The 15151-nt window shown below is 36.5% G+C and overlaps 1 protein-coding gene across 7 annotated transcripts in view; it reads left to right on the top strand.

The window, feature by feature from the left end:
• Nucleotides 1–3207: 3207 nt before the first annotated feature.
• atf7ip (activating transcription factor 7 interacting protein) overlaps nt 3208–15151 on the top strand; it is a 39496-nt gene continuing 27552 nt past the window's right edge. Inside the window, exon 1 of one of the 7 annotated variants that reach the window (XM_065295490.2) lies at nt 3208–3523. The gene's annotated coding sequence lies outside the window, so the exon portion shown is untranslated. Of the gene's footprint in view, nt 3524–10803; nt 10847–15151 lie in introns of those variants that run through there. The other 6 variants (XM_065295481.2, XM_065295489.2, XM_065295488.2 and 3 more) reach the window with 6 other exon arrangements.

Here is a 15151-nt window from a genome sequence, read left to right as displayed (position 1 = left end):
AATGTGTCTGAGACAGACGATAATGTTGAGGAGGGCCCTGTTTATAAGGAATTATCCTCAGATGAGAAATGGGACTCCTAGTGTTGACCCCCTTTTCGTTTCTCAACCACCAGCAGACACATTACCTTCCAATAATGGAAAGTTATTAAGTACCGGCTCTCCACTTAAACGATAGAGTAGACCAGACTAAAGGCTGAAGTATAGTTAATTTTTAACATGTACTAGAGCAGGGGTCTCCAACTTTTTTGTTAGCAAGGGCTAACACAATGGATAAAACAATCTGGAAGGCTACTTTTTGATATAGTCTACTCAAAACGTTTTGTTTTACTTATTTTAATATACTTGTTTAGTCCCGGTTAGGGCAGGGGGCCTTTCTGTGTAAAGTTTGCATGTTCTCCCTGTGTCAGCATGGGTATATTCCGGGTACTCTGGTTTCCTCCAACAGGCCAAAAACATGCGGATTAGGCGAATTGGAGATGCCAAATTGTCCCTCCCCCAAATTGTGTATGGATCAACTTGTCTGAATAAAACTTGTGTATGGATAACTTGTGTATAGCCGTAGATGCTGGAATGGCCTAAAGAAAAATAGGAAGAAGAAGAAGAATATACTTGTTTGATGTTTTATCATTGGTTAAAATGTTTACATACATAAAAGAAGCCAAGCTAATATAAAAAATATGTTATAAACATTACAATTGAGACTATTAATAGACTGTGCCTTGGCGGTCAACTCACAGACTCTGTGCAGTCATCCACGGGCACTATGTTGGAGACCACTGTACTAGAGGGTCCGCGTCATCAGAAGAGTTTGCACATACTGTACGTGCACCCCGGATTTTTTAAACTCCACCTACATTGGATGTGTAGATCGCGCATATGCCTACAGGAGAATGTATTATGTTGCCCAAGAGATGCATTGCATTTTGCCACAATGCGCATGCGTCAAACGTCTGTGTACATGTAGGAGTCAAATAAACTATACTTTGCAAGGCTCTGCTTCTCATTTTGGCAAGAGTGTGTTTGTTTTTCTTGGGGTCAAATCCATGTCACTATACTTATATCCATATACAATTTTAGGTCAATCAGTGAGATTTTATGGTGATTTGCAAATGTTTCCATAGATGTGTAATAGGTATTATAATAGTGTAATAGGGGTGGTGGGTAGAGAGTATATTTAAAGGGATTTTTAAGTAGTCAACAACGATATAAATTACCTGACACAAAACATTTAGTAAAAAAATCATATTCTGTAGGTTTCAATGGGTAAAAAATGTTATCAGCTTTAGGATAATAAGAGGGTTAATGAATGTAATTATGGGTGTCAATCAATCCATGTAATTTTATTTATAAGAAATTTGTATAAGCGAAATTACACTCATTTTATAGCTTACATTGATTTTTTTTAGAATGCAATGTGGATGAATCAACTCTTTTAACTGTCTGAGCTACCCTACAGTTTGCTGGAGGTACTGCAGGCAGTAGACATTTTAAACATAGGGAAAGTGCTTACTTCACAAGCCACGTGACATGACATCAAAATGGCTGACCTTATGTTTTAATAAAAAAAGTTTTCACACATTTTCTCTCAATTCATTTTCTTAAAAATGAAAGTAAAACATAATTTAAATTATATATCAGTGATTTAAAAATGATGATTGTATAACAAATGTAAAACAACACAAGTAACAAATTGTGGTGTGTGCACTAAAAATATATGTATTTATAAAAAATGTATGTATAATATAATAAACCTCGTGTCGGTTTATTATCATTTGTTTGGTCGTTGTGTGACTTGGAGAGTACATTTATAAACATATATGTAGACAGCTGGTGCTATGTTATGTTGAAAGAGCAGCAGTAGAGGCTTCTAAAAGTGTTTATGCGGAGAGAGAGAACTAGGGTTTCTTAAATAAGACTGAATTAGTAACATTCTTATTATTTATTAGAAATGTGTATAAGCGCATCATTCTATAATTATTACAAAATTATTACACTAATAATTTAGAATGCAAAGTGGATTCTGAGCTCCCCTACAGTTTGCTGGAGGTACTGCAGGCAGTAGACATTTTAAACACTGAAAGCACTCACAAGCCACATGACATGCCATCAAAATGGCTGACCCACCTTATGTTTTAATAAAAAATATTGATCCTATATTTTCTCATCACAATTTCTCTTGATTCATTTTCTAACAAATATTAAACATACTGTAAATGATATACATCAGTGATTTAAAAATTATGATTATGTATGACAACACGTACAAGTGACACATGGTGGTGTTTGCAATGTGCAATAAAAAATTTAATTATTTGTTATTTTATAAACTCTGTCTCTTTTATTACTATATGTTCATTTGTTGTTTGACTTAGAGAGAAGGCTACATTTTTAAACCTGGGCAGACCAAACTCCTCCCACGGGTCATAGCTCCCATCCCCCTCTAGCGCGCGCTCTCCCTCCCCCTCTAGCGCGCGCTCTCCCTCCCCCTCTGTCACGACAGCCTTGTCTGTTAATATAAATTATAAAGGCAAAGAAAAAACGTTAAGCGGGCTGTATTTTTACTTACAGTACTTACCATTGCCACCACGTTTTGTGTTTACACGTGCTTAGACAGGTGCTACTGTTATGTTGAAAGCAGCAGCAGAGGAGGCTTTGAAAAACGTTTATGACTAAAACGCACTATGTCCGTTTGGTTGCTGTAAGGTGGTGTGACAGTCATGTCAATAACACACGTTAGAGACAGTTTTCGTTGCATATAAAGTCCTGAATGTAGTTGCCAAACCAGGACATTTAAAACTTCCCTTCTGACACTCCCTTAAGATAATTATCCATGTTTTAACTATTGGCTTTATTTAATAATTTACCGCAGATTTACCACATTTTTACCAAAGGAAGCACAGGTTAATCACGATATTTGGCGTAAAACCGTGGCGACAATGATAACCAGTCTGCCAAAACACATGGTAACACACGTATAAAACCATTGTATATTTATGAAAAGGCTTTAGGCTATACCTGTATCAACCCAAACAATTATTTAGCTTAGAGACCAAACGAAAAATAACACATTATGCGCAAAACATACAGTTGCTGACCTTCACATTCAAGTAATTTAAGTGAGTAGACATACAGTGCTAGACTGGATAACACCCGAGTCGAAGCGTTTCTGAAACCGTTCAAGATCTGGTAGGAGGAGCTTAAATACCGATATGTCCCGCGAAACACGTGTCCCCTCCCCTCGTTGTTGTACAACTGGAGAAGCGAAGAGAGCGCGAATCACCAAGCAAAGTACACCGTACACAGTGCTGTCAGCCGCTTTAGCACTGTAGCCTACAGTCAGTCACCTTGTGCCGCCGTTTGAATGACTGTACCTAATTCCGTTGCGTGCTGACGATAAAGTCGTTACCGGCAGAAACCGCGGTCTCTGATTCGCCAAGTGTAAAGTTTTACAATAACAAACAGCTCATTGTGGTAACGAATTTTGAAGATACCGGTTGTTTCCTCAGACTGACTAAAAGACGGGGTGAGTACAGGCTCTTCTATTTAAAACGAAATAAATGTATCACTTTCATTATACTTTAAACACTTCAACATAATTTTATTTTAAACGTATTCTGATATTAAGTGTGTTGATTTCAAACATTTTCTGAAAGATATGTCGGTTTGTTTGTTTTTAAAAAGACAAGAAGACTGCTTTTATATTAGCAGTGAATATATGTTATGCAGTTATGTATTTATATAACACGTGCACTTATGTGAGATTTAGTATAGTTAAAGGTTGAATTTGTAATCTCTGACCCTAGTGTTAACCTGTGGAAATGCCAAAACAGTGATTGTTTTTAAACAAGTTTTCCTATCATTCATTAAGTCTACCATTGGTCAGCCAAACAGATCCATCCCTGTCAGTTACACCTCAATCGTACTCTATTGGTTGAACTAATATTGATATGAATGCAGAATTGGTATTAAATCAGATAAGTTAACAAGATATCAAAAAACAGATAAGCTTTCAGGGTATGATAGTAACCACGACATTACTCCTTGAACCTAACCAACTCCAGAGCAGGTTATGTTAATTTACATAAAGCTGCAAGCTGTAATTTTTTCCTTTCTATTGCAGTCTCCCTTACATTAGATATCTTTACGTGACTGACTTACCCATCAAAACATACCCAATATCTGAAATTATAAATCACTACTTTTGCAATTTAGGGTAAGGTAAGTGTTTTAAGCAATAATTGTTATGTACTTGTGCAGGAAGTTATTTTTGTTTATTTTTAAGCAAAAATTATGCAGATAGATTACACCTTTAAGGTAAACGTCAGTAAAACGCAGAGGTTGTCTGTGCATCTGTGTCACTGCGAAGAAAATCTAGTAGGAGTGTAAGCCGAGATCTGCATTATAAAAAATGTGGAAAGTCAGTAAAAAGACAAAAAAAAAATGGTCTTTACTACACACACTCACTGGGTCACAACAGTAATGCTTCTTAAACTTATAGGGGCCACATTTTATAATGTCACAACTTTTCCTTGCTGTCATGTATTTAGAGGTTAAGTTTATGTAAACTAAACAATATACATTTGGATGAAAACTTCTTTCTTTCTCTTGTCCCTTCCTTATTAACAAGCTATGTTCAAAAACATCACTTTTATGGATGCTTTATTTCAATCCATATCTATATTAGGATAGAATATCAAATCTGCATGCATGATTGTTTACCATAATGTTACAGATTGATTTCTAACTACTACTTTGATCTGTGACTTTGATCTGCGACTTGATTCAATTCTATTAGAATAGAATTGTTTGGGTAAATCAGGGCCAAGACTCAACCGTATTCAGTTATAATAAATCCTATTTAACTAAAATGTTATTACTACAAACCAAACCAATGGCTTGCCACAACATAGCAATACTGCAAAATAATTCTTTGGGAATTGCGTAGTTTGAGAGTATTGACATTCACTACATTCACTTTTTCTAGATATTTAGTTATTTTAACTAATTTTAAGGTTTTCATAAAAATTCTTTAAATTTGGGTAATTGTGTTACAAAAAAATTAAGTATTGGACCTAAAAGTTAATTCTTGGATCTAATACAGACTGTGCGTCGTGTTTGCTGTGTAAGAATTTTTTTTCAAATAATACAAAGTGAAGTCCGCACACTGAAATATACTGCTCCATACAAATATTTATTAAAGGGCAACGTTTCGACCCTCAGGTCTTCATCAGGCAAGAAATTTGTTTGGTAATCTTTGAAGAAAACTGGCAGTTTCTTTTAACTGTCATAGAAACTTACCATCTCATTTGATATAGCATTTTCGGATATCCTGGGAGTAATTTGTGATAAAAATTTAAATTGAGGGGACAGACTGTAGGTTTTATCTTTGTGACACAACATTTTTATGTCACCTTTCCATGAAGAGTGTTCCATGAAGTTGTGAATGCCGTGGGCAATTGTGGCATCTTTGTGTGTTGTTCAAGGTGAACATGGCACACTTTTGTCCCAAATTTCCTTGAGGTTGACTTTTATCTGTAGACCTGTGCAGCTGTTATTAAGTTGTGTGCGTTTGGAAGCTGATGGGCCAATTATGTCCTATTGGGACAGGTGAACTTTAAGCTGGACAGCAGATGTTTGACGATGAGCAGTATGACTCATATTTATACAGTAGATATATGCATCTGATGAACTCAATAGTCTGATCTTGTCAGACTTAAGCATCAGGCCAAGGGAGCCACTGTACCTATTTTCGAAGATGCGTTCATTTGAGAAACAATATTTTTGCTAACTGTCCACAAGTTGTTGTGTCCATCATTCAGCTGAATGGTCTGTTTTAAAAGGACTCTAGTAGCTCTGACTCTGAACTAAGATAATATAGGTGTGAATTAATGTGCATTTACCTAAATTCAAGACACTGGCATTACCACCCTTGTTTCGAAAAAATTTGCACTACTCTTGTCTTGCCACTTGTTCAACACCTTTATTATTCAATTCACTTTTTCATTAATTAAGCAATATCTGAATATTCTCTTTTTGTCTATGATGAATGTTTGTGTATGGTCCTCATCTTACAATACATAAAAACTTCCATGCTCCACCCCTAAAGATCTTTAGAAATGGTTTAACCCAGTCTGTCTGTAATTTTCCACTCGGTCATTGACGTTCACTATGCTCACAAAGGGGAGGGGCTGACTGTGCTTGTCTGTGAATCACAGGCTAGCTGTGCTGGGGTGCTAGGCATTTCCTGTGAATGTTTTCACATTTATGTTGCGACATTAGTATAGAAATGGTTTTTCAGACATCTAGTCTGAATGCACTATAAAGTGCAGCAGATCGAGGCAGTGCGCTGACAAGTACATTGCCTATAATGTGCAGTCCCATGAGTGTTGGAGTGTGTCCTTTCCATACAAAGCACTGTTAAAGTGTGCTGGTGTGCAGCGGATCTAGGTTGTGCTGTTTGATTCATCAAAAAAAGTGAAATGCATCGAAATGTGTCGTATTTTCTAGTTTTTTTTACATTTATTTTATTTGTTCATAATTTGTTTAAATACTCACAATCGCACTGTAATTGCCAAAAACAATATGTCTGCAAAATGTTTTACAATTATTTTATTTTATATATACATACAAATGAAATAAGTAATGGAAAAAAGAGCCTCTTCTAGCCTGAGTGAAAAAAAAGGAGCAGAACTGGTTGAAACCGGTTGAGGTACAGCCTTGCTTCCTGATTGAGTAGTGAACTGTGAACAGCAACAGATTTTACGTTGTTAGCTATTAGTGCTGCATAAATAGTGTATTATTATTGTTATTTGTACACATTTCAAACAATATTATTTTGTATTAAGTGGTTTATATCGATTTCTGCTGTTTTTACGGTTATTAATTCTGTGCCAATTAATGATCACTTGTTTTAGTGTAGTTTTATGGCATGAATTTAGCTTATGAAAGAATAGTAGCTTAACAAAATTAGCTTCACATCCAAATAAACATTTTATCACAAACGGAGATGCCTTTGCTGACCATGCAAAAAAGTGACAAGCCAGTGCCAGAGTTCAGAACAAGTTACAATTTGTCACATGACATTTGAGAGCCAATGTCATTTGACATTAACGATATCTAAACCAGAACCATCTTTGTACGTTGATCATACTACATAGTCTGTCATACCCTATGACCTATGTCATACCCCATAGTCTGGCAGTAACTTCTGGACTTTGTGTGAGCTGGGCCCGAATGATACGTTTCATTCTAGCTTTCTATCTGTCAGATGACTTTTATAACAGATTATTATTGAAAAAATGATTTTCTTTCAAGATGGGTGGTGCTGATTTTCTTTTTGTGACCCAATGACATGTTCTATGGGTGGAGGCTTTTTTTCTGAGAAGTAACAGCAGAGACTAGCTAATTTAACATATTTACTTTGATATTAGCATCTGAAAAACTATTGCTGTCCTTTTTTTTACTTTCATAGAGACTTTTATAGTATTTACAATGAAATTATCATTTTGAAGTTTTATGAAAGATATTCTGTTTTTTTCATGCTACTAGGTAAGAAACACGTTATAGATGTGATGTGACATAAAATCACCTTTCACGCTTATTATATGTTGAAATTGTCACTGTTGGTGACATTGTTTTGCGACTGTGGTTAGACAACACCTAAAAACCCCTGTAATGCACATGGTACAGTCTCCTTGCTGCCACCCTTCCCCCACATCCCTTCTCATGTGGCTGCTTGTGATTGGCTTATGTGATACTCAGAACTAGTGTGACTCCTATTTTTCTGCAAGACTAGCATGGTTGTATTAGTAGTATTAAATAAATATCAGGGATAGTTGGTTTAACATAAAGCTTTTTGTTGCTTGCATTAATCATGAAATGTGGTGTGGAAACTTTCCTATGTATAATCACAGCGAAACTTGGCATTTTTCTTTTATACTTTATTTATTTATTCTTTCTGAGAGCTGCTGGCTACTATTCATCTATTAAACATTAGTGGTAGGAGAAACTAGGCTTTTTGAAATTTTGAATCTGTCACTTCGCACAATGATTACATATCGATCATATGCTGATCTTTCACAAGAATGAAAAGGACTAAGTTAAAAGCAGATACAAGCAGATCTTTAATTAATAACATTTATATTATACATTATGAAATGAGTAGTACTCATGACTAGGTTTTGGGTTCACCAGGATGGAGTTATTCTGTGTGTGTTCATTTGTTGTCGACCTGGATTAGCTTCGGGTTGGTATATAGTAAGGAAAAGAACCACCCTGTTAAATGATACTCTCTGATAGTCGTGTTTTCATTTGCAAGGTTAAAACGTTAAAACATTTGACAAAGAATGTATTTTGTCACATCACCCCCCCTCCTTTTAAATTGTTACACGCATCAGCTTAAACCAAACAGTTTTTACCTTATCCTTGTGTGTTGTTCCCATTACCTGGAAGTTGTTGTAACTCGATACTGAGTCTAATATCAATGAGAATTGGGGTATCATCGGTTGCTAGTCACATTTGTTTTGTAATATAAGATACACAGTGTGAGAGTTTATCTAGTTGGTAGATTTAAAGAAGAAACGGTTCATTAAATGTGACCATGGATTCAAGGACAAATCACCAGGCGACATTATTAAAGATTATACCACGGGTCTGTTGAATGCTGTATTCTGATTGGCTGAGAAATGTTCCGTGGGTATGCATTCATTTCTGATAACCGCACACCTAACTTGTCAAATGTCTTAAAAATAGGCACCAGAGCAATGTTTGTGGTAACCGTTGTATAAGAGGAATAATTGACTCCGGTCCTTTGAATTATTTGAAAATAATGCACACTCCCCTTCGCGTCGTGCCGCATTGCACCTTGGGTGTGCATTATTTTCTTATAATTCAATGGCCCGTCGTCAATTATTCCTTACATATGGAATTCATGGAATTCACAAATTTTCAAAATGCCATTTAATTACATGCAGTTTTCTTGATGGCAGAAGGTTGCTTTAATGTTGTGTTTAATGCTGTAATCTATATAATTTGTTCACACTAATTGTTAAAACAAAACTATTGGTTTGTTTTTAAAGAGTAAAAACTAATTAATTTGAGTTGACTTGTCTACGACAAATAGATTGTAGCCATTTCACACTACGTAGATGCAAGCGATTTCCTAGTGTGCACCATTCTGAGACACAATGCGACTATGACTGATTTGAAACTGGTGGCTGGCCATTCATTTACATTTATGATTTTGTCCAAAGCAACTTGCAATGCATTCAAGCTTTACATTTTATGTCAATATGTGTGTTCCCTGGGAATCAAACAAATTGCGCTCCTGACGTAATGCTGTACAAGTTAAGCTATGGGAATACAATGACCAGGTGTGTGCACTGAGAAAAGCAGCAGTGACAAACAACCAATAAAATTGTGAGATTAAAGGAGCAAAAGAGAGTGACGCATATAGCGGCAACCAAAAAGCTGGTCCTCTGCTTGTTAAGCACTGTTTCTTTATGGCTCTTCTTCATTTTCAATTCTGTGTAAATCAGTTCAATTCAGCAAGCATGTTGTTAAGTTTGAAGTCTCCTTTTGCTATGTGCTTTATTTTTTACGAACAAATTACACACGGGTAATCCAGATTGCAACTACATTTAGAGAAGAGAATTGTTTTGTTTGATTAGAAGCAACTACACTCGGTTTTTGCAAAGCGCTGAGCTTTGGTGCGCTGAGCTTTGTCAGTTGGATCCTAATTTAAATAAAATGAATCTACAGAATATTTATTCTAGCTGCTCTCAGTGACCGTATTCATTTAGTTATTTCAAATAATTGCTATGAACTACCCCAAATAGTAGAGAATTGAGTTTATAGTTGTGACAACCAAGATATTTCAGGAGTGCTGACAACAATAGCCTATTTTTCTCATGTGTCATCACACAACATGCTTAAGTAGGCACTAAGCACACAAATTATTACACCAACTGGATTTTTAGTTAAACGATTACTTCCTAATGACTGTTCTGCTCCAGCTATAAAATGAATAGAAAGGTAAGAGAAGTGAATTGTTTCACTCCCAATCAAGGAAAAACTGCAGAATGGCTATTTTTGATTTGCCTGGCAACCTCTGGCGATACAATTAAGTGTCTTCACCTTTTGCATTCCTAGCCTAGTAGTTTCCCATTGTGTGCTCGGCTGTGTTACTTGATTGCAAGATTGTGGAGCACACGGCAGTGTGAAGGTGCTCCAGATTGTATTTATTATTTTAAGGCCAACTATGCTATTCAATGAAGAAAAATTGCAGAGTGACTATTTTTATTACTTCTTCTGGCGCGATGCAATTAGTGTCTCCTCCCCTGCGTTACTATAATGGTATGCCCCGTACTCTCCAGTAATTTTCCATTGCCTGCTCAGCTGCGTTACATGCGGCTGTTTAGGATTGTGGAGCAGCACTGCAGTGTGACTCTGCTCCTGAATGTATTTTAAATAGTTTGATATTTTGAGGTCAACTATTGCAGTTGAGTTTGGTTTCAGAGCATGTCCATTTTAAAATTGTTAATATATGATTTATTGTAATAAATTATAATAATAAAAGATTATTGTCACATATATGGAAAAACAATTTAAATGTATCGCTGTCTCTTAAGAGTTAAATTCACAGCATTGCCAATTTTTCACTGTCAGTTATATACGTTTGTTAAGCAAATAACAAGAACACCCCTGCAAAATTCATGGTACGATCTTAGCCATGCCCCTCCCCCATCTGGCTCAGTTTTAGTGCTCTGCCCTTGATTGTATAAAGGCTAGAGCGGGCTTGAAAATTTCTCCTCCAAACAGAAGGTGGCCTGCATTTGAGGAAAGCACTGTAAGGTTCCTGTTTTATTCTCTCTGTTGTTTTCATGGTTTGCTACTGTTTTCAACCTAATTCTTTGTGTGAGTGTTTATGGGTTTCATTTGTTAAATTGCATCGAATGTAACTAAATGAAATATTTTGTAGCGTGTTTTGCGATTTTGTTAGCATTAGCGGGCATGTGCTAACATTTTTATTTTATTTTTTATTTAAAAAGAATACACATTTCGCTTTGTAAATGTGATACAGACTGGTGTCTAGTGTGCTTGGAACAGTGTGCAGAATTTTAACCAGTTGTCTTTTGGCAGATATAAAGTGGTTTGGGAGTGCTCAGTCTTGTGCTTGGAGATTTTCCCCTCAGCAGAGTTTGGTCCAACCTTCCTTTAGCACACCTGCTGATGATTTACAAGTGATTCAGAGGGCCTTGAGCAAATGCCTCGTGTTTGATTAAACTTTTGAATAAACCTTTTCACAAAATTATTCTCGGGTTGAGCAAACAATGCTTTGTCATTTTTTGTTAAGAATATGTAGCTATGTGAAGTTTTCAACAGCTGAACCTGCTCGAAATTGTGACTTTCGATCTAAAAAATGGTTAAGTAAATGTCTAGAGACAATGTTGCTTTTCCATAACTGTCACTAGTCAGGCACAAGATTTCGCATGCGAGGACTGTCAGCATGGGTTGACGAAAGGACCGTTGGGCCAGAAGCATGCTGTCCTCAAGGCCGCAAACGCAGTCATGAATGTTCAACCAGCGCATTGCGCGCCGCCATTTGGAACGCACTTAACCTCTATGTTGCGCATTACCCATAAGTTATTATTTGGTTTTTTTTGCCAATAAGCTAATCATGTTGTTTAAGCTCAGCAAATGTGTAACGTGCTCCGCATGATTTTGCTGTTATTGCTGCTCCATTGTGACTGTAGTTGCAAACGCTTTGCGTTATGTATTGCAGTCCTACACATTTCAGAACGTAGTGACGCATAAAACCAAGCCACACGTTTGGGACCTTTGTGTTTTCTTTTCCACTGAATTAAAGTACTAAGCTTAAGATACACAGTGGTTCTGAGATCCAGAGGGAGTGTGGGTACATGCCTGCGTCTCTTAGCTGATTGGTGTCAACAGCCCCAGCAACTTAACTCCCTGCTGGCTTAGTGGCCCTGCCGATTCCCGGCAACTTGCAACAATGTTGTTGTGGCATACAGCAGGATGGGTTCCTGTGGCCTTGACTCTGACCATAACTGGAAGAAGATCGCACAAGCCGTTGTCCAACTTCGATCTCTATAAGAACACACGGATATCACAATCGGCTAAACTAACGTCTTGCTGTAATGCATGAGTTGCATCTTAATTTGAATTGAAATGGTAAACTTGAAATATGTGATAGAATTGGAAGTAGGCTAGTTGTTGAGATTGGTTACCCTTTTTTATTCTTCATTGATGAGAGCAAAATTTCAGCTACAAGAGATTGTAGGCATGAAATTCCCACACAGATGTTTCCAGTTGGTTAGTGAAGCGCCATTTTATGAAAACACAAGACCATTATCAGATTCAGGATGTAGTGCAGCCAGTAGACTGAAACAGGAACAGTAGCGCAGGAGGAACCTGACGTATCAGCTGCATTTTTTTACGTTATCCAGAGGGCATAGAATAAAAAAACTGACACCTCTGTGTCATATAGCAGATTAGGTTGTGTGAAACAGAGACTGCCAACAGTTTAAGTTGTGCAATATTTATGAGAACATGTTTCATATATAACAAAAAATAAAACCAATGTAAGACATTACTGCCGGACTCAATAATTTACCAACATGTAAACACTTTAGATTAATGCAATCTGGAGGCAAACTCCTTGACTGATAATAGTACAATTGAGACATTTATTTCAATTGTTTATTTGTTAGGTGCAATTTGTTTAGCTTGCCATCTACCTTGCTGGTGGCCATTTTGTGGAACTGCACTGAAGTGCCGCAAGTATGAAATGGCTGAGTGGGGGGAGGGGCTCTTAAAGAGACCTCGTCGTAAATCTGACTCTGTTGAAGCAGCAGTGTGCACAGTTTGCGTCTGCTGTGTAGTGCTTGATACTAGTCATTCCAGGATTCAAGGAATGTTTCTGTTAATTCTAGTGTTTTAAATGTGTTTTTTCTGTTGAACCTGTAGAGCAGTTTGGTAGGTTACAAATACATATTTTTAATCAAGGCAAATAATAAGCCAGGAATGTTCGAAAAACAGTAAAACACAAATCCTTAATCGATTAATTATTAAATTAATTTGGTAGTCTGATGCGCTGGTTAGTTTTAAGACCAATACATGAGAGAGAACTCTGACCAGCAGCTAAAACCGGTATCTGCTAGTTTCAGCCAGTTTGTTCTGGTCATGTCACGTCTGTGAGTAGCTTGTTTTTTATAATGTAGCATTGGAGGCAAATTTTGGAGGACAGTACAACATGCGAATGTCATATGGAAGGTTGTTTGAAATTCATTCCCTGATTGTGTTAAATATTTAAACTGCAGTCCTCTGTGTGTTAATCCTGCTTGGGGTTTTTATTTTTGGCGTGCCTTAGATTAGATGACGGTGCTCCACTGAAATATGTTGAACGGTATATTCTAGGGATGGCTATCTATGTTTCATTTTTATTTGGTTCTCAGTAAAGTTTTTATATGATGTGGGTGGACCTTTAGTTTTTTATGTTTGACAGCTGTCTCTTATCCGTCAATGTAGGGCAGGGCGATATTGGCCTAAATTAACATCTCTGCAATTTTGGGATAAATGATGATATACGATAAATATCCTGGTATATTCTACAAAGTAGAATACATGTTTACATACAAGTCAAAGCCTCATGTGAGATATCATCACCTTTATTGAAACTGCGTATGATGAAAATAAAATTTAAAGACAGTGTTTTCTTTTCCGTTTAAAAATATACAGCTGCACAACATGCAAACTGGTTGGAAACTGACCTCACGCTGGCCTTAGTGTACATTTTTGGAGCTTCTGGTGCAAAGGAGGAGGATCATACCTATAGACTGTATTGTCTCATCCCTTATCCCGCTGGGGAAGAATACAGATATATTACCAAAACTCAATATATCGCCCAGCCCTACGTCAATGTAATATAAAATGTAAGAATCTATATTTACATCTAAATCTTTATTAAATGCCTTTTTGGAAGCAGTTTACAAACAGGAATAGTACAAGAGCAAATAATCACAAGAAGCCGTGCCCTTATACTAAATTTACAGGTGAATGAGTATAAAGCTAGAGCAGTTTAAAATATAGTATAAAGCTAAAACAAATCTAGTAAAAACAATTATGAGGGAAAATATCTTGTTGCTCTCTGTTACCTTAAACATTGCATAGTCCCGGTCTTGCTTGTTCTTCTGATATACTATTTAAGCAACGGCTGTATCTTTCAAAAAATTACACCTTTATTGTACCAAATGATTAATTGTTGCTTATCAAAGCAGCATGCATATAATATATTGTCCATTGTTTAGCATGAAAAATTATTGTTTTCCATATAAGTGACCTACAGTAAAAGCTGCTGTGTGCAATGCAGTATTTATTAGATTTTTTTAATATTTAAGTCAGCAATCTTTCAGTCATAAATGTATGCTTCTTTTTTTAATCATTCTACATGTGTAAAATGATGAGTGTGTATATACCAAGGTATGCGCAATACACAGCTATGCCTACAGTTTCTTAAATCTCTTATTAATCATGGGTACTTGCCATGTTTTTAATTTGCACATAAATAAACATAAGACATAGACATTAACAGTGCAGTGAAAAATAATCATGTGGGTGTGTTGAGACAACCAACCGAAAAACATCGAGCCAGCGGATATTGTGTGCTTAATATTTTATATGTAGCATTTTTACAGATTTAATTTTGCATTTAGGAAAACTTGTAAATGTAATTAATTCTTTCCATCTTTGCCTGATCTTCTGGCACAATTTTGTGTGTGGTTCTATTCATTCAGTCTGACATTTGGGCTTGTACGAACCCGGTTGATGTTAACATGCAGCACTATGGGTGTGTGCGTGAATGCCTGTGTGGGAAAGATCGCTGTAAAACCTTCCGCTGTTACAGAACCTTAAAAAATTCAGTGTTCAACTTTTAATGTGGATGCTCTGCTTAGCCTGTGGTTGTTGGAGCTGACTAGTCCTTACTAAGAAATGGCCTTATGGACTTTGAATTAAAACTGATCCATGCTACCCAGAAGTCGCTATGGCGGTGGTTTTTAGATGATTAAAATATTAATGCCGTGAACAACAGTCTCACTAGTTTTCAATCTAGTGGATGGATTCAATCTTCAAA

The sequence above is a fragment of the Paramisgurnus dabryanus genome, chromosome 4 (assembly GCF_030506205.2).
Source record: "Paramisgurnus dabryanus chromosome 4, PD_genome_1.1, whole genome shotgun sequence".
NCBI lineage: Eukaryota > Metazoa > Chordata > Actinopteri > Cypriniformes > Cobitidae > Paramisgurnus > Paramisgurnus dabryanus.
The sequence above is the reverse complement of the archived record's forward strand: the minus strand, read 5'-3'. Positions and strand labels throughout refer to the sequence as shown.